The sequence below is a fragment of the Sturnus vulgaris genome, chromosome 1 (assembly GCF_052056855.1).
Source record: "Sturnus vulgaris isolate bStuVul1 chromosome 1, bStuVul1.hap1, whole genome shotgun sequence".
Classification (NCBI taxonomy): Eukaryota; Metazoa; Chordata; class Aves; order Passeriformes; family Sturnidae; genus Sturnus; species Sturnus vulgaris.
The window spans coordinates 136,889,727-136,916,205 of record NC_142243.1 but is presented as its reverse complement, the minus strand read 5'-3'; the positions used below and the strand labels follow the sequence as shown (position 1 = coordinate 136,916,205).

Below are 26,479 nucleotides of genomic sequence, written 5' to 3'. Positions count from 1 at the left end.
AATTGGAACTTTTGCCTGATAGTGAACTTTATATGTTAAGATGTCCAAACTAGAAATCATCATCACCAAGACTCAATTGTAAATCCAGAAGAAAAGCAGCCTAAAAGTTTTAGCAATGTTGTTTTCAATAGAACCAGAGCCTTTTTTACATTAAAAAGAAAAAATTCATAAAACAAAGGGAATAAACAAACCACAGAACCAAGAGCCTAGGTGATTTCACTTTGTTGGAAAAAACTTGTAGTTTAGGCAGTCCAGAGCGAGCTCCTTAAGTCATCAGTCAGTCCTTTAAACTAAATAGAAAGAAATGGCACTTACAGAATCTAAATTTCATCTTTTTCGTGGAAAGAGATTAATTTTTCCCTAGAACTTGTTTATCTGCTTATTTATCTTCTTTTAGTCTAAAGGAAGACTGGACAACTAAGATACAGACTTTTACACTGTAGACTTATAAAATCAAAAGAGATTAATCCAAACAGAACCCAAGAGCACTATGGTTTCCAACCAAAACAAAAAAGTCCTCAACAAACAAAGGCAAACCAATCATGTAAAAAATCAGGAAATACAGAAATACAAAAGCCATTCTCTAAGCTATAAAATAAGTTTATAAGAAAAGCAAGTTTTATTAGGATCAGAGTACAAGGGAAAAAAAATTCCTGTCCTTAACTTTCAGACCGTGTAGGTGGGGTATGTGTGATGCAGCTTCTGCATCATGAATTGAGATGAACAGCATATTGATCTAAAACGAAACAAGTAATACTACATGTAGTCATACCTGATCTGGATGTTGTTTGTTTCAGAGTATACTTTTAATACTCTGCCAATGATTATACAACTTGTCATGACATGAAATTAACCAACATTAAAACAATTTGTTTAATAGAACCCCTGTTCATCTTGGTCTCCTTTTGATGGTGTTTTTACTGAGAAACAAAAATTGCATAAGCAGGTTATTTACTACTAGAACAGGGAGCATTTCATAGAAACATAGAAATGTTTGGGTAAGAAGAGTTCCTAAAGATCTTCTAGTTTCAACACCCCTGCCATGAGCAGGGACACCTTCCACTGGACCAGGTTGCTCAGAGCCCCATCCAGCCTGGTCTTGAACACTTCCAGGGATGGGGCATCCACAGCTTCTCTGGGCAACCTGTTTCAGTGCCTAATGACCTTCATAATTTTTTTTTTCCTTTAGTCCAATCTATCCTATTTAGGTTTAAAACCATTGCCTCTTGTCTTGTTACTGCAGGCCCTGAAAAAAGTCTTTCTCCATCTTTAAGTCCATTTATATGTTAGATGCCACGATCAGGTCTCCCTGGAGCCTTCTCTTTTTCATTCTTTGATATTTCTCTGAAAACTTTCAAGCTGAATTAGAGTCTTAGAAAACCGTAAAATCTCTTGTAGAACAAGAATTAAAGTTGAGGAAAATATAGTGTATTTTTGCATCACTATTATCCTAGTGTTGCCCCTTTGTATGTTGTAAAGACCAGAATTAACATGTATGTGGCTTTTTGAGATTAAAAGGATACCTGCCCTGCATTGGTATCTATTCCATTGTTCTACAAAACACATTTAAAATATGTATTTGACATCTATATTTTTTGTCTCTGTCTTGTTTCTCTTCTTGCTGCCCAACTCACATGCTGTCTATCACCATTACATAGCTGATAAAAAGGATGAGACCATCTGGCATGAATGTTCTTTTCTCTCTCTGAATAACTGACAGCCAGGATGACAACATTGCCCTCCAAATGTCCAATGTCAACTTTGAGACAAAAAGAGAATTGTCTGAGACCTCACCAGGTTTATTGCAGGATCTGAAGCCTTTTTCATTGATAATGGCTCAGCTGGTTTTGGCTTATTTTCCAAAATAGTATCAAAGAACTTTTGCAAAATAACCCAGAGAGCTTTGAATTTATTTTAATAAGTAGCTTAATGGAATGATTTAAATGTCAGGAAAAAACAAAGGACTAATAAAACAGTTGTTATAGGATTGATGTACCTTGAGCAAAAGTTTGTAAATTTAAAATATCTTTTTAGTTCATATTAACAAGAGTTCATGATTTCTGAACAGACAAATACCCTTTTATATATTTTAATAAAAATTTTGCAAAATTTTACAAGGAAAAGGCCCAAAGCCGTTTTGCAAGCTGAGAAGAAATGGAGTATTGATTAATTAATCAATAGTGTTCCAGGAAGGTTCTGATTTTTGAGTCTATATTTAATAAAATTATTTCACATTATTCAATCAATTTTTCAGTTTCTAACCCTGAATTATGAGTATTTCCAGGTTCTGCCTACAAATATAAGAACAATTCTATTTTACTTAGTCAAAATTAGTATTCTATATATGTTACAGAGCTTTAAATAACATAGAAACTGAATCATAGAGTCATAGACATCTTCCACTAGACCAGGCTGCTCAAAGTTCCATCCAGCCTGGCCTTGAACACATCCAGGGATGGGGCATCCACAACTTCTCTGGACAACCTGTACCAGTGCCTCAGCACCCTCCCCATAATTTCTCTTTTCCTTTTGTTTTATCTTAATCTACCCTTTCTTCGTTTAAAAAAATTGCCTCTCATTATTACTACACTTTCTGATAAAGAATCCCTCTCCATCATTCTTGTACTCCCCCTATAAGTGCTAGAAAGTGCTATAAATTCCAACTGGATCCTTCTCTTTGTGTTTTCTTTTTAATGCAAACTGTGCAGAGCACTGATTGTCATTCTGGCTCTCCTCTGGAACAGGTTTATGTGTTTCTTCTGCTGAGATCCCCATGATAGCATAGGGTTAAAAGGTTTCTAAAAATCATGGGAATTGAATACAATAGATTCAGGGGGTGGAAGGGAAGATTGGTAGGCCTGGGAAAGGGAACCAGGCCCTGGGAACGAATACTGAGTTTGATTTTTCTAGATCATGTGAAGCTACACCTGTGTAATCATCAAATGATAAATGATATGATTGTTAAATGTAACGATTGTTTGGTAATTGAATATTATTATTGTTTAATCGTAATAAGAATCATGAGAAATGATGTAATCATAATAAGAATAATGAGAAATAATATTTGGGGGAGCCCAATGAAAATTACAGGAATACATGCTTGGATAAGATCAATGCATACAGTAGAACAATATGGGTTTAATAATTAATAGATAGTTATATAATGGAAAGGGTATAAAACCATGTTCATCCCGGATCCATGTTGGAGTCAGATTTGGGTCTGCACCCCTGATTCCCAGAGCTCTCCAATACAGCACCTGCAGACAATCATTCTGTGATTATGTGTTTCCAACACTATCCCCCAGGGCTGCACAGGGGACTCCAGCTGGGCTCTGGTGAGAGCAGAGCAGAGGGGCTGGAGCACCTCCCTCGGCCACAATTCTTGTCAAGCTGGCCAGAACAGGACTGGCTGTCTGGGCCAGGAGCCCACATTGCCTGGAACACTGTAAACACACATATTCCTAAGGTGTATCAATGCCTCATGAATCAAGCCATATTACTGTGACAATCTTTTGATACCAGTTTAGATAAAATTTAAGTGAAGCCTATTGCATTAAATTTTACAGGAAATTCTAAATTTTCGTTAAGGAGAGAAGACATTCCTGCAGTCCGTTGTGTTAGACTGACTTGCCAAAGAAAAACAAAGAAATAAACTTTAATGGTCAATGGTTTTAGACAATGTGTCATTTTCCTGACAATATGTGTTTTAAAATAGTTTGTTGAAGTACCATATTATTATCCTAAGTATAATAGCCAATCCAACAGAACAGCTCCAGCCAATTCACAAAAGCTCTCTTTAAATGCTGGTGAATAAAATAATTTTCTTAAGTAAGTGCTAGTGAAATATATATTCATTACTTTTCCAATAGACATTTAGTCACTGTTCAGTACCAACTGACTTGAGTAGGGAACTTTTGCAGTCAGTCTTGAAAACCTCATTCCCTAACAGGGTCTGAACTTGGATGCCTTCATTAAGATATTTTACTGAGTTTAAGCATTAATGTGAGCTGACAGACCAACTGGCTCATGTTTGCAAGGTCAAAAAGCAGGGCTATGTAAAATACACACAATTAAACAGTGCAGGGGAGAAGAAGAGCTTCTATTGTGAGTTCATTCCATTTCAATAGTCTGTCTTGTTTTACTATGAGATCTGAACTCCTACATTTCTTGACTAAGAGATTCTCAGCTGGTGAGACAAGAAAAGCATGTCCCCTAAACAAGCAATGCTTAAGTGCACACTTGAAAGTCACACATGATCATTAAGGAACCACTTTTTTATTGTCACCTATAACTGTTATGTCCTGAGATTATAGCAAATATATTTGCTGAGATTATTACAGCTGTACCAATCCTCAGGCATCTTTTTTTTCTCTTTATTCAAGCTATTTACTAAGAGAAAATACCTTGAAAATTTACTAAGGAAAAATTGAAAATCATTTGCAAACTTTTTGTGTATGATACCATGGAAAAATAAATTTTATATCATCTAATGTACACCATGTCAAATCACTTTGATAATGTTTTTTAAATTTTTTAACTCTTAAACTCTTTACTCTTTTACTTTTCTAAATTCTTAAAGTTCTTTTTTAAACTGTTCTACCTACTTTTTCACCCTTCAATCAAACTGCAGTACCTCCTTCCCCAATTTCAACACACTCTCACACTGGGAAATTATGGTACTACTCCAGTTCCAACAGGACTACGTTGAAGCTTGCACTCTTACAAAGACCTTTGAATCCAAATTTAAATATTTTTTCAGATTTTGAATAATAAAATGGGAAGTTATGTAAGCAGTCAATTTTACACCCAGCAGGTATAAGGAATAGAAGTGCAAATATTCAGAAAGATGTGAAACACCTTAGATAAATATTCCTTTCCTCATCCTCAATCAAATATATCCAAATATTATTTCCTCATAGACCTTCACAGAAAAAAAAATATTACCTAGACCTTCACAGAAAAAAAAATATTACCTTAAAGGTAATTCACATTTTTATGGGAATCTAAAGCCAAAATGAATGTTACATCTCCATAGTAGTTCATTTTTAATGCTAAGATCAAAATAGAGAACTGTAATTTTTAACCTTCATCATAAAAATCTAGCTAGTGGAAGATAGAATAATGTATATTTAGAGCCCATCATAAAAAGAAAAAAACTAAAAAGTGGGCCTTGTGTCAAAATAAATAAAACTGCTGGAAAATAAAGGCTTTTATAATAACAGTAAAAAAGAAATAAGGATGTTTTAATAGCAAATTATTTCTTAAAGACAAATGAAGGCTCAATTTCTAGTAGCCCTTGCAGCCTGTACAGTGGTCCTTAAGTCATTTACTGGGAACACGTACATGATTCAATGGTAAATTTCAAATATGTTACATGAACATTCTGGTAATGCAATTCAATTTTGTTCAGAGACAAAAGGATGTTTCAGTAATGTACAGTCTCATTTAAATACAGTATATCCAGATTAGCTGGACAAGTAACCCAGGCACCCCAAATAAAAAAAAAAGTTGTATCTGTGGTATAATGGAATCTGAAATATTTTGCATTCTGATCATTCTTGGCATTCTCAATTGTGCTTTCACAGTTCACTGCAACCTTAGTCAGCTATTCATCTCAAAATAACATCAGCTTCAGCTAAAACCTTAGCATTTACATTTTGTTCGTTCAAGTTACTGTATTAATTCACTTTAAAGCAATTTACAGAAAGAAAAAAACCCCAAACACTAAAAACTTGATTAAAATTCCTCCTTTTTATACCATTATGAAATAACCTTCACCATTTTGGCAACGGAATATTATACTGTATGCAATATTATGCTTTACTACATTCTATATTCTGTTGGATGAATTTCAGCATACTTGTGCCCCACATACAAAGCCTATTCAACCATTCAGTATTCAAAAATAATGTGAGGAAAGTAAAATATCTTCATAAAATATGCTTAATATCTTTTGTCCTTTATAGTGGGACTTGCCAAGTAAAAAAAATTACTTTGCAACCAAAAAGTAGAAGAAAAAAGAGATATAATGATATTTCTCTTCTAAAGCTATCTTTTCCTATGTAGGAATAGCTCGTTCAAACCAGAGGCTACAAGAATACCTTACCAAGCAGAAAACATGATGAGCTAATTAATTTAAAGTTGGATCTCATTTAAAAATTTACTTCTCAAAAATAATACTTCAGCAAGCAAGGACTATTTTGACATGTTTACTTAAGAGCTATAACTATGAGGAGCCTGTCATTAGTCAAAGGAAAAAAAAAAGAGACAAGTAACAAGAGAAAGTAAGAGATGCCTATTTTAGCTGTGTAAGCATTATACGTATAGCAGTTCTTAACTCTGCCTGGAAATTGAAATTTAAAAAAAATACAGTGGTTCTCATGGGATTTTTCTTCTAAATGAAGCTTCAAACAAAAGCTCAAGTTGCCTATGGGAGCTAATTACACAGCCTTCAAAGACAGTTGGTATAGGTGTTTAAGGGCATTGAAGTTGAAAACAGAAGTCTGAACAACTAGTAAAGTATCTCTAATCCAAACCTTTTTTAAAGGAAAAAAAAGTCTCTATATAATGTTCAACTGCATAACTAAAAAATTATCCCTAAGCACTACTATGGAGTTAAGGTGTATGAGGAAGAGTGATGTAAAACAAATTCTGTTTATAGTGTAATTGCACAGAAATAAATAGAAGTCCAGTAATGTATAAGGAGACTAACACATTTTCTCTGATTTTTATTTACAGATATTTTCTTTACCATGATCCAGTATAAATAACAATGGGACAGAAAGCTATGGTGCAGCAGAGCCCCTAGTGAGAGCACAGAAAGGACAGGGTCCTCCATATCTATGGTTTCACTTTGACTCAATCACTGTTTATTTGTTATCTAAAATTCCATAGGACGTGGTCCAGCATGCTGCTCAAGGATGCACCACCTAACCTGAAGGAGCTATGAATGAGCACTTGCAGCACATCTGTCCAAAGGGATGGTAAACTGTGTCTTTTGAGCTGGGAATGTGTGAGCTAGGATATGAGACACATGAGATCAGATCAAAAATTCTTCAGCTGTCAAAGACAATGTGTCATCTAAACTGTATTCTGAGCAGGCTAATTGATGACTCACATATTCAAACTTAGGCAAAACACTTTCTTATGTTCCTGCACAAGATAGTCACTTGCATTTTTAAAGCTGTATTTCATCATATTCATTTCATTATAGATGGTATTTTTCTAGCAGTCATCCCATTTCACCCTTCTTTTTCAACTCAGCTGTTACCAGCTTGTCTCATTTAGCATCAGGATATTTAATTCACATAATATTAATCTCAACATACTTTAATAAAAATGTGGCATGTGATCAGATTACACATTACTATACAATGATCCTACAATAATGTTTGGATAATAATCTGTTTTATAATACTAAATGTTAAAAAGCAAAAAAAAATAAATAAACCTAAGCATATTTAACTTATAGAAAACCATAAATAAACTATTATCTACTCAAAAGCCTGAAACATGGTGGTCGTTTTTCTGAAATATCATCTTAGTGGTCAATAGTGGTGAAAAGCATAGAAATAATGCCTTGAAATGTTGAAAAGAAATTGTAGGCTGATGGAAGAAGATTTCAGTAAAATCATGTATAAAAAGGAAAAGATAAACAGAAAACACAGCATCTCACAATACTGAAAATACCAGATGAAACTGTCAAATTACAGATTTCAAAACCAGCAAAAAGGAAACAATTTTATTTCAAAAAGGATGTAACTCACATGTTGAAGTAGTAGTCTGTGGATGCTAAAACACTAAATGGAATAAGAAATTTGTTTAAAAATGTGAGAACACATCTACCAGACACCATCCAAGTATAACAATGCCTCAAAAAGTCCCTGAATTTTTTTGGCAGCTAAGCTGTTCTACACTTTCACTGCTGTTCATATTCTTCCCTAAACATCTGTTGCTCATCACTGTCAGAGAAAAGATATTGAAGTACAGAAATCTCTGATCCATATGGCCTCACTTACTTCATGAAAAGGTCAAAGTATGGGAAAAGAAAATATAAAGGTGGTGCTTTAACAGGCACAAGGAACCAGACTTTTACATTATCATTGTACATCATAGTCCTATAGCATCAGAGTAGGTACACAGTTAAAACGGGAACTATACAGCCAAAATAGTTTTTCAATTTCTCCAAGTATCTTTGCTTTCCAACATATCTAATAAATTTTTTGTCTCTAAAGTATCAGATGGTGAGTTCTGTGTAGTTGATCATGTTTTACCCTCTATTAAGTGATAGACTCATTGGTTCTTAAAAAAATTATGCAAGTTGAATATTACTTGATGATCTATGTACTTAGCAGGGGAAAAAAGAAAAAGGAAAAAATAAGGGATCTCAGCTCTCTCACTGAAAAAGCAAAAACATGGTTTTAAGAATAAATTTAAATACTTCTTTCAGTTACAAGGACATTGAATCCTAAAGATATCAAAATGAAGATTTGTGACTCCATTCTTGGGAATAGAAGGAAAGAATCCAAACCTCTGATTTTACAACCAACCTGAACTGAATCTTTAAGCTTTAGTTTTGCTTGTCTTAGTTATAAAACTTCGTTGCACAAGTGTTTAATAAAGTTATATAGTGTCTGGCAGCAACTAAATACAGAAATGTGCAGTCCAGAATGATTCATGTTTATCAGCCAAAACTGAGAGTTTCCAGATAGGAAAGACAGTCAAAGTTCTAGGACTGATCAGAAAGTTACTTTCGGCAACAGAAAGAAGTATTGGTAACGTATATTGCGCCGTAAGACTTTGTTTAGATTACCTTGTATACTTTGAGTCACCTTCAAAAAAAGTAAGTCACAAAGACCTATTGGAATGACTAAGAAAATTGAGAATTTCACTAAAAAGTATGACATAGTTTTGCTTACCTAGCTATGCAAAATGAAAGTCAAGAGGGAACATTACTCTATGTATCTAAGTAGGAATAAATATCAAGAGAAAGGAGTGACTTTAGCAACAGGATAATGCTGTAACAAGATGAAATACAAATCAGTCATGAATAAACTAAGACTAAAAGCTGAAATATAACCTAATCATCTAAGAATTATTTTGCTGTGATTGTGTTCTAAATAGAGTAATAGAGGCATGAAATCTGCATTGTTTTACAACAGAAACAGTACTTTTAAATAAGGTCTCATCTGATCAAGATATACAAATACGAGCCTGAGTTTTAGGCACATAGAAGTCTGTTTAACATTCATAAGGAAATGTTGAAAAACAAGGCTTGGATCCTGCCTGTTCCACCATCTTAATTAATAGTCTTGCACTTTATGGCTTTCAGTGATCTCATTCTTGTTTCCAAGAAGCATAATTTGATTTTAGCTTTGCTAGACTTTAGTTTTCACTGATGTGTGAGAATTTGGCTCTATCTAGCAACAGATTTTTGAGAGGAGGACAAGCATGCTCCAGATGGTATGAAAAAAATCTCAGCTGTCTTACTGTTGCATCTTCTTTATCCTTTCATGGATAGCCGAATGGATGCAATTGGGGTCAAGAATGAATTTTAGGTGTGTCAGATTGCCAGGGACTTATTTATTCTTTCTCTAAAGTATTGTCTACTTATAAGGTCATTCAGTGTTCTTATCTATGAGTGCTTTCAGAAATATATGATACTGGTAAAGCTCTTTCCCTTTCCTTGAAATCTCACACAACATGTCTCATTTTTTTAAGTGTAAAAAGAAAAGACAAACAAATAGAAAAAAAGCAACCGACAGTGCTGTGTAGCATGCACTATTTTGTGAACCTTTCAAAAGTATCAGTTTGCATCCTAAACAGCAATGCAAGGGATTGGACTCAGCTACGGTACCTTTCACCCTGAGTTGTATTTGGAGATAAATGATCTCCTTTACACATTTCTGAAGGTAAGACACTAATTAACAGTACAACCCAGTTGAGAAGAGCCAAAGGGTTCTCATCCAAACAAAAACTGTACCACTGACTCAGAGTAAGTGTATTTAGCAAATGGGTGAATTCGGCTACAAAGAATTGTTCCATAGGCTGCAATATTGAATGGGTCTCAAATAAATGTGACCATAGTCCTGCTGGGCTGAGCTCTTTATACAATAAGAATGCAAGTGTTTTAGTAAGTTTCATTACATGATCTCATTGATTTGGAAAACTTTAAATGGAATCACCTTTGCACTTTTCCCCATAGGGTACACACATTCCATTTTAGTTTTTAAAGGTCTTTCTCTCCCCCCCATCTCAAAAAGGATTTTTTTTCACATTAGGGGCAAGCAAAGGTTGGTGTGTTGTTGCTTTGTTGGCTTTTTTTACTGAGTAGACAGGAGCCTAAAGGAAAAGGACAGAAAGAAAAATAGGCTGTTTGACTTGAAAATGTGCAAATACTAGGGAAGTAGGAAAGTGACCTAAGGGACATTTTGTTTATATGTCCTGTGGCAAGTAGTAAAACACTATGAACTTCAGTCTTGCAAAATATCTTGCAAAATATTGCCAGATACTATTATGGCTGTAAGAAGGCAGCTTCAAGTAATAATTGTGCAAAGGAACAGTGTTTTGGAGGAAAAAAATGCTGCTTGCCTTTGTATTTTAATCCACTGAATTTCATTTCAGATAAAGGGCTGGTTTTCTCACTAGTAGAAAAGTATAGGCAAGGTATTTGGAAAGCTTCTAAACTTGTTCAAGATATCAGTGAAGTAAGCTGCCAAAAAATGAAACCATATTTTTGTTCACATACTCTTGATGATCTCTGCTGATAAAATATAATTAAAACTTTTTTTAAAAATCAGTGAGAAATAGATACACTACTGGATGCCATACTGCCTTCTAAAGTCAAGTTACAAGATATAATTATTGCCTGATGGGCCTCTGCCACTGGTAACAATATATATTAGAATTATGACACTGCCACACAACCCATTCATAGGTTCACAGATGATTGCAGAACACTAAGAACTAATGACTAATTTTGAAGACATTATTGATCACATTTTGGAACTGAACATTTGCCTGGATTTAAAGAATAAATGCATCATCTCAAAAAAGGCATATTTTTTCATACAATTCATGTCAATGAATGGAGGTCAGATAGTTCACTTTTCTAAATTACTTTCTTTTAATTCCTTTACCTGTTTTACATTCTCTGAATAACTTTCAGTGAAATTATGTTACTGAAATATGTTAAATGTTTTAACATGTAAAAACAAAAGACAGAGTACAAGCTTGCTATAATTCCCCAGCCACACATGAACATCATCTTGCACATACTTTGTGTCATGTCACAGGGCATCAATCAGTTGTACCTGTGGTTGTTGAGCTTCATTCTGTCTACAAAGCATCCAGTCACACTAGCTGAGTAAATGAAAAATTCATTAAGACTATAGACTATAACCCATAGAGCAATGAAATAAAACCTTTTCAATAATGGGGAAACATTAGAATAAGCAAATATGCCACATATTGGATATTTCAGGTTATCAATGCCAAAATGTCCCTAGAATTTTTTAGAAAGATGTCAGTAGTGAGAAAAAAAATACTTCATTGACAGAAAACATCCTGAGAGGATGATAAAGAACAGGGACTAAACCTGAGTAACATCCTAAGTACAAACAATCATATTTTGTATATGTCATATGATTGACAGTCCAGTCCTAGTCTGTAACACAATGGGGTTTAAAGTAATCTGTACTCCAAAGTTGAAAATAATTTCAAATCAAGAACCAAATCTAGTGATGGAAAAAAACGTGAACTGAAAAGTGGAAATTCTGATCTAATACTGTTAAGAACATTTTAGCATGTGTCCTTTACTTCAATGGTAAGTGAAAGCAGTTACACAAATAAAACACACAGAAAAGAGAGAAATAGGAGAATAATTAACATCAAACTAGAAGTTATCAAAAACCTAGTAATGGAGCCAAAAACATATAAGGAAAATCCCTTGTCAGATAATATTAGAAAGGCATGAAGTATTTCTGCAAGTATATTAAGAGCAAAGGAATTCTAAGAATTATATGAGCCTTGTTATGAAATAGAAATTTTTTCAGCTGGCAGACAGAAACACCAGCAAGTATTGTTAGGTAATATCAGGTGGTATGATCACAGTATTTCCCACTGCATCAGTATCAACATTACTCTAATGTTAGTAATGATTGGCTTATATTTTTTAATGATACAGAATTTATAAGCTTCCACACAGTAACTTCAAATGGGCTACACAATGAGCAAGGTGATGTGTTAACTGTGGTTTCCTAGACCCTGAAGCATGGGGAGTGTCTGCCAATAGTTATTTACACTTTGACATTTACATATCTCCCAAATAGGCATGGACTTGTCAGGATGACACTAACTGAATCACTAAAGGAAGGAATAACTTCAAAAATCATGCTGCAGAAGAGCTAAAAATGCAACTCTTAACAGCAAGATAAAACAGGCAAGTCATAACATTAGAATGGAAGACTCCAAACTGAGACATGATCAATTTTCAAGAAGAGCAGAGACACTGATACAATCCTTGAATTTATAACTAAGAACTGAGGAAATTTAATTGATTAAAGAAGTTGTATTATTATATTAAATTTATATTGCAACGCCTTTGAAAATCAGGTCCACATCTAATGATTGAACTCCAGGAAGCAAAGATAGGCATCATTCAACCATGGGAATATGTCTTTCAATAAGGACTCCATCAATGCAGTCTATTTAGTTTATCAAAAGAGAAACAACTTCCTTGATTTAAGAAAAATAGTAGCATGATCTAGTGCATGGAAATGGAAACCAAAGGATGAGGTGTGCTTTTTTAACAATAACCCTGTTGGAATTGAAATGATTTGGAAAGGCTGTGATGGATTGTAGTGAAAGCTGTTGCTTGAAATATTAATATTTTATAAACAATATAAAAGCATGAGTCCATTGTGCTTCAGCATTTATGAGATGAACAAGGGCAAAGAAATTGATGAGAATCATCATAAATACTTTGATGGGGGCTACAGGAAACAGCAATACACACCACTTGAAAAAGCTTCACAGAAACCATAGCTACTAATAAATTTATACATAAGGTATGTAATAAATAAAATACAAAACATACAGTAGTATATATTTAAGTAATTAGATCTAGAATAATATTTTCAGGTAAGATAGTGATGTCTTAAGACTTGTTTTAAAGCAAAATTAATGATTAAATTAATATTGCTGGAAATGTCTGCTTTGGAAAATTTGCTTGAGTTAAAATATATGTTCTTGACTGCTGGCAGCTACAAAATGCATTACTAAGGATGTCAAAAGAAGGGCAACATTTTCTGAAATCCAATAGTCTGTTTCACTGGGAAAAAATGAATGTCATTCAAAGCAAATGTCTAAGGAGAAAAAATTAAATAACAATTTTGTAAAATATTTTATTATCAAGATTAATTTTAAAATCCAAAATAATTTATTAAATTCAAAAATTTTGTTTCAAAAGTGAAATAATATTCACCAGTTTGTGCTCAATTAATGTTGCTGTTTTTTCATATTATTGTTGATACTGTTCTTCTATACAGATGAAGTTAAAAACCAGAAAGAATGTTATGTTCACAAGAAATATCTGGGGGGGGAAAGATCTATAAGATGACCATGCTGTCGATATATTTCCAGCTTTGAACTACCGTGTGTCCATAAGCAGACTGCATTACTGTTATGAACATTTACACTGCTCCTATATAACATAGTTTTATCTCCACCCAGACTCTCACTCCCTTCCTTATCTTCCTTTGTCTCAAATCTCTGAGGATACAGATTTTTGTAGGTTTATATCCTACACTTGGTTTTTAGTTACTATATAAATTACATTGTAAAGGAATTATTCTTATCAACTTCTGTGCTCTCTCAGATTACAAAGACTAGAAGACTTCTTACATCAAAACCATAAATCACATTTGAGTTTAAAAATAATATTCTGAAAAATATTCAGCTGTGGTTTAGAGTATTTTGATGTCAAATCTCTGAATCCTAGAACAAAACTTCCTCCTTATTCTAGTCAGAAATATTACTTTCCTTGCAGCTAATGGATTTTGTTGCACCTAAGAAAACTTTTCAAGGAGCAGACACTTATCAATTGTTGCCAAGTGAATATTTCACCTTCTTTAAATATGCTGCATCTTTAGCCTCTTAAACTTTAAGGCAGGTTTTTCAGGCTTTGAACTCTGCTGTAGAGCTTTCTTAAGCTCTTCCCAGGAGGGAAAATCCCTATGAAGAACAGAATCTAAAACTGGCTAAGGGTAACGACTTTACTAATATTTTTCACACTTATCTCCCACATGGGTGAATCTGCTCACACTTGATTTGTACTCATACCTATCTGAAAAACAGAATTTTGTCTAAATGAATAACTAAGTCATGAAACACAAGCTGAAAGTCACCACCAAAGAAAAGGTACTGACTCGTCAAGACATTACCCACTGTAAAACTCATCCATTTGAAACTCTTATTGTTCCTTTATTGATATTCAACCCTACTAATTTTCCTTGAATTTTATCCTGATCATGAGTGAACTTTGGAATTGCAACATTCCATATGAGCAGTTCCTGAAATGTTAGTAATCCATTCAGTTTTTCAGATACTCATGTTCTTGCTCCAACCTGTACCTCACCTCCAGTCCTGCTTGAGCATCCTCAATTCTTTCTCTTTTTTCACATGTAAGATTTAATTACAGTAACCATGATAACTTAGCACAATAACCATAATGATGATAATAAGTCACATGCTGAGGTGACAGATTTTTTGTACTTCACTTATGATATCCACAGAGAGGCTTCTTCCTATGCCAAAACCATGAGAAGAGTCTGACTCTGAGCCCTGCCTCTTTTGCTCCCCTTCATCAAATCCATCACGTTGACTTTCTTGACTGCACTGCTTGGGGCCAGCTGGATATCATTTAACCACTTCCACAATATACTGTGCTGGAAGATGATCTACTTTTATTACTCTCCTCCACAACTTGTAACTGATTACTTCTGCCAGGATTTGAGCATCTTAGAGCAACAGTAATGTACAAGACTACAGTGAATACAGTAGTGCTCAGCCAATTTATACAATAATAATCTACCAATTTATTAAGTAATTAATTATCTATTTACGGATGAAAAATCAATAGTAAAATAATTTTTTACACTGGACTATTATTATTATTGTATTATTATTAAAATAATACAGTTTCGTGGATATATTTAATTTATGTTTATAATTACATGTTCCCAAAGCACTTTAGACCAAACATCAATATCTAGTTTCTTTCTAACCTAGAAATTAATCTTCTAACAGTGTAAATAGAGAACAGAGTTTCTTTTAAACGAAAGGATATATTTGCATGATACAGCTTCGTTGTTGCCAATGCTTATCTTGTCATCTGTAATCTATGGACAAATGGTTAATACATAATTGATAATAACAGCACTCCTCCTCTGCTCCTTAGGAAAATCTCAAATGCTACTGCATCAAAAATGAAGACTCATAGAATCGTTTGGATTAGAAGTGACATTAAACATCATCTAGTTCCAATGCCCCTGCCGTAAGCAGGGACACGTTTCATTAGATCAGGTTTTTCAGAGCTCCATCCAACCTAGCCTTGAATACTTCCAGGGATGAGGCATCAAAAACCTCTCTGGGAAATGTATTCCAGCGCCTCACCATCCTCACATTAAATAATTTTTTCCTAATATCTAATCTAAACCTGTTCTCTTTTAGTTTGAAGCCACTCCCCCTTGCCCTGTCAGTACATGCCCTCATAAAAAATCTCCATCCATCTTTCTTGTAGATTTCCTTCAGCTGCTGGATGGCCTCCATTAGATCATCCTGAAGCCTTCTCTTTCCCAGACTGAACAATCCCAACTCTCTTAACCTGACCTCCTAGGAGATGTGCTCCATCCCTCTAATCAGCTTGGTGTCCCTCCTGTGGACTCACTCCAACAGGTCCTGGGAGCCCAGAGCTGGATGCTGCACTCTAAGTGGGCTCTCAGCAGAGCAGAGGGGCAGAATCCCCTCCCTCCCCTGCTGCCCACCCTGCTCTGGATGCAGCCCAGGACACGTTTGGAGTTCTGGGCTGGGAGTGCCCATGGCTGGGTCATGTCCAGCCTCTCATCCAGCAGCATCCCCAAGTCCTTCTTGGCAGGGCTGCTCTCAATCTTTTCATCCCCAGCCTGGATTGATACCAAGGGTTGCCCTTATCCAGGTGCAGCACCAGCACTTGATCTTGTTAAACCTCATGACATTTCCACAGCCCACTTTTTGAGCTTGCCCATGTCCCTCTTGGCTGGATCTTATTCTTCATGTGTGCCAATCAGTGTCACCTTGATGTCATCAGCCAGCTTGCTGAGGGTGCACTCAATCCCTTCATCACTGTTATTAATATGTTTTATTAAAATCTGAGAATGCATTTTAGATAAACATTTTCATTTAAATGAGAGTATTTTAATCAGTCCTGTCTCTCTCATACTGCTTCTGATAACAAATCTGTTCATCAGGCTATCAAGACCCATCTCATACAAAGAATTCTGACCAATATTCCTTCATCCATCCCACCATACCTCCCCAGCCTTGGATGCTAACCCACTAAATGGAAGAAAACAGAAGCAAAGTAACTTTTCAGTATCTCTAGATGGAACCTTAACGCACTATCATCTAGAGGTGAAAACTAGGAAAAAAGCTGCTGATTACACAGAAATTGCTGATGTTGCAAATTAAAGTCAAGCAAGTATCTTTAAACTTCCCTGATAAAATCTTTAAGAATTCATAGAAGGAGATTCCACTGGTACTTTAGGATTCCTTTGAGTAGAGGAGAGGGAGAAAGAATTATTAGAAAGGAGGGAGAAATAATGATTAGACTATATTATTCACAATTTATATATGTGACCTACTGATATTTTTAAGATAAAACACTTCACCCGTTTGCTCAAAAAGCTGGACAATACTTATCTTAGTATGTTCGTTTTTTATCCCACATCTTTCAAACTGTCCATTAGTAGGGACCTGGCATATTATGTATTATTGTACCTTCCCACAAGAACATATCTACAACATATTGTTTAATGGGCTTAGCAAGTAAATTTTATGCAGTCCATATCAATAGTTGATTAATTACATTTATGAAAATCTCAATGTTTTATGTAAGAGGAAGTACAAAAAGCAGTGTATCAAAGAAAAACCAAAAAACCAATAAATTATTCATTATACACTTGCTATTAACCTATAAAGATTCCTTTATTTTCTCCAAATTTATGAGATCTATCTACATCAACAGCCTGCTTTCAGTACATATTTTGTTGCTTGAAATTTTGTAAGCTTTAAATTTACAGGAAATGAACTGAAACAGAATCATTTACTTGTTCTTCCTCTAAGAGATAATTATATATTTTTAAATGTGCTCCTGCCAGATTTTATTGCATATGTGCATAAATATCCATTAGACACAGGGGAGAAAAATATATAGAACTGTTTGCCCCACCTTCTAATAAACCAAGTCTTAAAATCAGAAAATAGGGTCTGGCTACACTAAGGTTGCAGAGTCAAAGAGAAGAAAAGAAGATAATCTTCCTTCCTTGCAAGAACTTAGGTACCAGAATAATGACAATTGTTTCTAAGTAGTTCATGAAGTGGAAAGTAAAATTCAAAGTTAATCATTAAGCATTCTTATATAGCAAATTAGAAAATTTAGGAATCTAAGAATGTGACTTACTATGTTTCTAAGCAGCATATGGGATATCTAAGTTAACAAATATAGGCCCCTGCTCCAACATCTGACCAGATTCCTGGCCCTAGTGAAGCAGGCCATATCACCAGCAGAGAAAATTCTTTGCAGGTTTTGGCATTTTTGGTATGTACTCTCATTCCCTCATCTTCTGCTTCCATTGCCTGGAGCATCCCCCACCCCCTTGGTGCATCCAGGAAGGAGTGACCACTGCCTGGAGTGTTTTGCTTGATGTCTCTCAACTCTGAGCCTTTGTGGCCACCTCCTAGGACGAGCTTATGCTCTCACCTACAGGGAAGCAAAGCTGCCAGGCTGCAGCTGTGCACGCTCTAACCCAGCTGTTACGGGGGCTCCATGTGAGTGCCCCGGGTCACAGCGCCCTGTGCTGGCCTCAGGGACCTGAGTGTCCTGTGCCTCAGGAGCCTCAGACAGTACTACATGCTTGTTAGGTGACAAGCCATTGCAGAACTGGCAGGAATTTCCCAGAACTGTAAGAATTATGCAAATTGAGTCATAAAAATGTAGGTGTCCGTGATCTATCAACTACCTACGTACTTATCCACAGATTTCTATGACCTGTTTGATTCACAAGATGCACACATATTTATTTTTCAAAATGTACGCCAAATATAAAAAAGAGTAATTCTTCTTTAGGATACAAATATTTGTTAATTATTTTAATATTATAAATCTGTGTACTGCATATGTATATATTCTGAAAAATATCCTTGATGGATTTTAACAATAATTTACAGTCTAACACTGCATCTCCGGATGACTGAACAGAAAACTAATCTGGAACCAGACAGTCTGACTGTGCAGTTGGATATGTGTTCTGAAGCATTTGGTGAAGCATGCTTTTTGTTTGAGTGAATTAATTGGGATTGTCTCTGTAGTGTTTCAGAGCTATTCAATTAAATTTTATGTGGCCTCTACTTCATAGAAAAGGAAAAAGAAGAAATTTCTGGAAATTGTAGCACAGGAGATAAAATGAAGTTAAAAAATAAATAAACAGACAATTATAAATTTAATTTGAAACACTTATAGTACATTTTTCTCCTGTGGCTATTCTTTAAACACAATCAGATTCAATGCAAACATCTTAGACAAATAAATATCTGAAAAGCATTGCTTATTACTTTTAATGAATTAGTATTATTGTTATTTTTCTTTTGGTGCACGGAGACTAAATTAATATTCTGGAAAATGTGACTATATTTTATGCTGATTCTTTTTCATTTCAGTCTTTGGTTGTCCCAGCTGCTGTTGACAGCCATAAAGAAAGCAAAGGTAGGCAGCACTTTAATTATCTTAGGCTATCATGGATGTAGACCAGATTTAAGAGAAATTCAAATAAGCTGAAATAGACTCTTTGAAAATGTACCCTCATTGGGAATATGATGCTTTTTTTATAAGTCTGAAATATTTTCTGAGAATTTTTTGTGCAAGATTATATTTGAAGTTTTCAGTTTAGAAATCACTCTCTGTAAAGTGCAGGAAGCTGAATGATAGTAAACAGTGAAGGTGTTTCAAAAACTAACTCTGAGAGTTACTACTCTGATATGTAGTTTAGTTGAAAATCATCCACTTCTATGACAAGTATTCCAGTATAGAGCTTATTGTTGGCAAACCACATTAAATTGTGTTTGCAGTGAATCATTTGATAAATTTACCTTCTGAAATATTCCACTGCTCTCAAAGCATACAAGGATAAACAAATGTTGCTGCAGGCTTGGACCTCCCTTAAAAGAACATAGAAAGATTTTGTTGTATTTCAATAGATATATTTAAGTAGCCTCAGTCAGCATTTTAATTTTCACAGACTCAGGCTGTGGTAATATGAATTTAATTATTCTTATATTGTGTATTTCATTTAACTTTTACATTATAAAATTTTAATGTTTATTCTCTAAGCAGCACCATTTCTCTTATCAACAACCATAGCAGCTAGAGGAAAGAATAAGGGGGTTTTTAATAGACACTACATATCAACAACCAAGGAAAAGCATTTCTCTATCACACTATTTGACACATGATTTCTTTTCTCTGTGTGAATCTTTCAATTTAAGTAGAAGGAGCTGCTTTGCCTAAGGAAAAATAAAGAAATTATGAATGCCATAAACAAATGTTTATTCTTTAGCAACTTCAGTTTTCTTTAGATTTTATATGAGCATTAAATATTTCCAGGCATTCAATGCCAAAGTAACCATTCAAATCCCTATAAGAAGAATATACTGACTTCATTTAGACAACTGGGTGCATCTAATGGCCATATTCATATGAGAGAATTAATATTTGTGTCACACTCTTTTTCTCAGAATCCTTTTCTCTGAGTTTCATTATAATTGCCATTAACTGGTTAATTATCTTCAGCATGTAAAGTGCTAGATGGCAGTGTGAGCCAGGAGCATGACGTGGAGATCTAGGCATCAAGAAAATCTTCAGGGAATAGTAATTGCATCCCTTGCACTCACATCCCTCTGTAAATGAGCTCCCCAAAACAATGAAGCTATTACTGCCTCACTTCCTCAGGTCAGCCCTACACTTAAATTAATGTAGCTGCCTAAAATATGTCACGTGGTTCTGCCCTAAAATATTGATGTCTCTCCACCTGTTTCACTGGAGGCTCATGATGCTTCCAAGCAGCATGTGAAGGCAGGTGAGGCAAAAGCCTCATTTCCTTCTTGGACCTGATTCCAGCCTCTCAAGCACAGTGTTAGCTTCTGAAATATTCTTTCTACATTTTGAACTTTTAATATAAGCTCCATTTCATGTGTTGGTAAATACACTGTCTGACTCATAAAGTTTATATAACTGCAAATTATTTTAGCAATGCAAAGTGTAAAACCTTTCTGCTGAAAATTTAGAAACTGCAGATAAGTGTAGCAAGCATTAAGAATGCCTTCAGAAGCTCTACATTCTGTCCCTGGATTTTTTTACTACTTCTTTATATAGATATTTGATTTCTGAATTAAGTTGTGTGAAGATAAACTAAATATATAATTCAAATTTAAGCAAACACAACTGCTGATGATGTCTTAACTACTGGTATGATCAGGTGATAGATGCCTCTTTGGAAGGAAGAGTGTTAGATTGGTGCTAGGTCAAATTAATTTTTAACCTTCTGGGAAGAAACGTATTTCATCTGCAATATTATTATTTAGAGAATCTTCCAGCAAATAGTTTACTTTATAAAATCTTGTGTAAAGGGTAACATACAAACATGGTACACATTTTTCTGAAAACAAGGTCTGTCTTGTCAAAGGGATCATTTAGATGAAGGATAAATAAGAGTAATTAAATTTATTCTCAGTTCTTTGACTTGCCTTGCAATGGACCGAGATACAGCACAATTAGACAAATATAATAGAAGTGACACTCACATGATGCAGAAAAAAAACAGGAATAGTAGCAGTATTTGCTCTATTATTAATGAGATTTAATCCATGTGTTTTAATTAGGCATTTATGTTTTATAAATAATTCCTTGCTGATCTTAATGAAATAAACTTCCTGAGATAGCACTTAAATCTCAGCTGTTGTATACTATACTGTAATGCCAGACAGTGAAAATAATCAAAAATACCTCCATTTTCTAAATTCACCTGAAAGTGAATGGCAGAAATAGAACACAGCTAGAGATGGAAAACGTTTATTAGATCATCTAGTTTGTTTCCATGACAATGAAAGATCTTTCCCCACAGTACATTTTCCAGAATTTACTCAATCTAATTTAAGGCTTATACCATTTCCTATGGGATGAATTCTATATTGTGATAGGTTAAGAAATTTACATGGGCATTCAGTTGAAGCCTTACATTCTTTACACCACATTTCATGTCGTTTTTTAAAATCTCCCAAATAAATCTTCTTTCTTCTTGTGGTTTAAGTAATCACTACATATAGCTGCTGCTAATCTGTCTCTTTTAAATGCTAGCTAAATCAACATGGATACATTTCCATCTCTCTTCACTATCCTCTTCTGAAATTTTTTACCATATGCTTTTTCTGAAATCCAGATTTGCTAAAAAAGCATGTCCAGAATTATGCACGGTGATCCAAACATCAGGGTCTCAGAGATGTGTAGGACAGCATATTACCCCTTATATTTAACAATTAGAAATACTATGCAAAACCTAAGATAGCCTTCAAATCTTTTTATTTAGTTGATAACCCACCAGTCATTGTCAGCCCCAGTAAGCATCTGTGGGTTTTTTGTGGAAAATATTAAGCTGCCATGCTACAAATGATGTTTATCTAAAGTTCACTGTTGTTTCTAAAATATTTACCATATTATCTCAAGTTCCTGAATGATATACAAAAACATATGTTCATCTTTAAAAGTTCAAACGTACAGTTCCCTATTCCAACTAGTTTTGCAGAAGCCAAAATTTTCATCCACATGTAGAAAGACACTTTACAGAAGAATATAAGGCTACTTGGGAGAGATACTGATTTTGTGACAAAATCTACACCTACTTTGTTGCATTATACTTTCTGAGGACAACAATATTTAGGACAGGTTGGATGAGGCATTGAGCAGCCTCGTCTAGTGGAAGGTGTCCCTGCCTATGGCAGGGGAGGTGGAACTGGATGATATTTAAGGTACCTTCCAATCCAAGCCATTCTATCATCCTGTAACAATAGATCTTGACTCTTCTTTTAACAAACAGATCATTTCTGAATATAAAATAAAATAAAATTAACCACCAGAGTGAAAAAAAAATCTTCATTGACTAATGAAGATACCTAATGATACAGGGAAAGCAGCATTAGCCAGCTGCAGTCTGTTTTTAGTTAGAAGATCATAGAGTTACAAAAAAAGTTATCCTAATACCTTATTCCTTGTACTGTTTGTTCAAGGTTCCAAAAAAACCCCAAAAAACAAAAAAAGACCAAAAAAACCCTAGTTTATATATGAATTATTATTTTACAGGATTAAAGATGATATTTCAAGATACTCAGATAAATTTAACTTTTCTGAGAGAATGTTAGGAACAATGTTAGGAATAATGAGATTGTTTTCCTTCATATAAACAACAAAGTTAAATATTCTCCTTCAAAAGAAAAAAAATGACATTACCTATGGAACCATACTTGATATATGATTATATATGAATACCTGCATAAATGAGGTATCATTCCTGGTTAAATATTCAAACTGCCTTATTATACATGATTATATATTACAAATAAAATGCAGCAGCCCTGCAGCAGAAAGTACAGCTAATCAGCACACAGTGTATCACAGACAGAAAATCTAATCATGTGAAATGGAGGCTATGCTTTCACTGCAGAGTTAACACAGACTTCTGCTGTGATACTGACATTATTCTCCACCACAGCAGCTCTCAGAACCCCCTTTTTCCAGTTTAGTAATGCTTCTAAATTGGACTTCACAATAAGTTTTAAGGCAGAGTCTAGGGTCTATATGCAAATGTCTTATTATGTTCCTTTTTTTTTCTGTAGATGTATATAGGTATATAAACATAAAATCAGATTCATGCTGACATTAGTCAATTTGCAATCAATATAAAGAGCATTCAGATTAATGATTGTAGCATTTATTTATTTAGTATATCTAGTTGAGTCTGCTAAAGCATGCTCTAAAATAACACTATATACAGTAATTAAATACAAAACCTGTCCAAATAATAAAAAATAAAATTTTCTTTCTAGATCTGCTCAGTACATAGACTAATCTAGTACCATGCTGATAAAAATTAAAAAATTAATTTATTAGGGTAAGAACATGTTACCTTCTCTTGGTTTTGGTTATATAACTCAAAGCAGTACATTCTCTTCTGGAAAGTGAAAAATCCCACCAATGGCCATTAGTGCAAAATCATGTTAGAATTTTAAACAAAGGTAAGTGATTTGGTTTTAGGTAGTGTTATGAGCAAAGAAAGACATTGGATTTTTAATTAGGTGCTTTTATGCAATAAACTCAGATTCAACCCCATATAAAATAATAAGGAAAGAAATTAGTTTCTCTAACTAGGTACATGGAGATAATGAAATATTCCATTCTATTGCCATAGTTTAAGTTTTGCATTGCATGAGGGATACATGACATAGGATTTAATGAGATATTCTATTACTTTGCAGCATTTTTTCACTGAACCAGCAGAAGAAAATAATACAGATAGGCAAGAGACAGAAAGAACTGCAACTCAGTGAACAGGTCTATACAATAAACTCTGTTTTTTCTATCTTATCTCCACCCTGTTGCACTCCTTACATTTCAGCCTACTTTTTACTACACATTTGCATTTGAGTTAACATTACTTTCTGGAGACAAAATCGTATCACATCAATACTACATCACCGTAAATTTGGAATTGTTATAATGAAACTCCCAGAATTCAAGCAAAGCTGATGTCCTGCCAAAGACGTCTCAAAAGAAATATTTTTCTTTCTTCCCTTTACTTAGCTCATCTCACCTCAGCTGAAGGAGCACTAGATTTGAGATTATTTATCAATCTGATCTAAACTCTGGGGGTTTTTTTGAGACAGGATTTAGACACCAGTGATTATTCTAAAGCTTTTCCAACTAAAGGTAAGTAGGAAGTGGGTTTATTACTATATTCTGCCATGAACTTCAAGATACAGACTTACCCATAATGGATTACATCAAAAGACCAAAATCCAGTAAAATTCCCTTCACATTAGCTGCATGGAAGTAATAAGAAAATCCACAAAAATGCAGATTTGCAGTTTTTTCACCAGTATACTGTCATGAGGCCACAAAAAATTCCATGCAGAATTAATAACAAATAAATCATTATTAATTAATAATTAAACATAATGTTTTGTCTGTGCTTAACAGAACAGGGTCTTTTCTATGCTACTGCAATCTTGTGAGCAATGTCCTTGAGTATCTTATATGGTTACCCAAATTCTAGTGTCTCCATTACACTTGACATTATATATTACATTACAATGTTTATAATATTAATATGTGTGTCATATATTACATGTGATATAATAAATGTCATATTATTATCATTATCTTTTAGGGACATGATTTAGTGGTGGACTTGCAGTCCTGGTTAACAGTTGCATTTGATGACTTTAAAGGTCTTTTCCAACCTAAGGCTTCTATGACTCTATAATTTAACATGCTTACTGTACAACCTCACAATTGTTAAAAATTTCTTTGTGAATACATTTATTTGTATATGAATAATGTTCAATATTTGAATTTAAAAGTTCTGAAAGAACTATCTCAAGAAAAATATCTCAATGTAGTGAGGACACATCAGCCATGTAGCTGGCAGTACCTAAGGAAATAAACAAGTTAGCAATATGAAATAATTCGCAACTGCTAAGACTAAGAGTGCAAATGAAGGGTAAGGCACAAAATCCTTGTGTATCTCTAAGGTACTTAACTTACTCTGCCACATGTTCTTATGTCTAGAGATGTACCTAAATTCCAAAACAAAAGAGAAAATTTAATTCGTACTTTCATTTCTGTATACTCAGAAACCCATGATAAGACTTCTGCAAATATTTATAAATTAAAATTCAGAGATGCACGAGGTATTAAATAAGACATATATTCCTGGGAACTCCAGCTGTGCAGCTACAAAGGAGATGTTGACAGTGGCAAGTGTAGAATTCAGACCTCTGTATTTGCCAGGTACTTTGACTGAACAAGACTATACTTTCTTCTCATGCTTTATTAAAAATAAGAGAGATTTGAATCACGATCACGGGTAGTCCATATACATCCTGATTATACTGTGTCTTACAAATGAGCAACTATAACATGAAAGATACATGTTAAGCACAAGCAAGCTTTTGTGGACATAAATAATTTGAATTATTCAGGTTTTTATACTGTAATCCTTCCTGCATTTTAAAATCTTTTCTGTTCTCCCTGACACTTCTCAAAAACTTCTAAAGTATGACAGGTAAATGAATCATGTCTTACTGGAAGAGTTCTTGCAAACAGGGCACTTAGAAGATTTTACTGTAGGTTATTTGAATAATGACTGAACTGTGTTAGAGTCACTGTGATACAGAAGAGCTATAAAAATTGAGTTTTCTCTAAAACACTCATTCTTGTAATTTTGTAGCAGAACAATGCCATCATTAGGAGGGGAGAAAATGAAGGTCCTTAAGTGAACGAAAGACTGACTACCCCTGGGGTCCTCAAATCCACACCAAATGTTCTGAGTGCAATCTGAAGACACGGGAGCAACAACCTAAAATATAATATTAGGAAAATCAAGAAGCACAGAGAAACCTCAGTACATAGAAGAGGAGAGGGTAAGAGGGGAGGAGAGATTTTAAACATCCTGTTTCAGGAAAAGATTTAAATGTTATTTTAATTAAGTTTGTATCCACTTGAAAACATATTTTTTAGGATAAGAAATAATACATCAATAATTGTAGTGTAAAGTCTTCCTGATATTCTGAGGTTCCATCTTTCAGTAATGTTTTATTAATCTCCTTCAGTCACTTCAAAAATATTCTGAACATCTTATATAGAGAAAAAAATACTAAAATTTGCAAGAAGTATTCTTACGTCATTATTCTACTATTTATTTAATATTGAAATTATGTTTTATTTACAACAAATAGATGAACATAATACATATGTATTATGTAAAAGGTCTTATATTGAGTGCACAGTAGTTAAACAACAGACTAATCTTTTTGGTTTATAGCTTTTCTCTGTGACTATGTCCTATTTTATAGGTTAATAATGAAAACTATCTTAAAGCAATTATAATTGGATTACTTG

At 34.2% G+C, this 26,479-nt stretch overlaps 1 protein-coding gene across 50 annotated transcripts in view; it reads right to left on the bottom strand.

Moving 5' to 3' along the window:
• The window catches only part of RIMS2 (regulating synaptic membrane exocytosis 2), a 447,523-nt gene that overhangs the window by 277,635 nt on the left and 143,409 nt on the right, over positions 1-26,479 (bottom strand). The window lies entirely within an intron of this gene.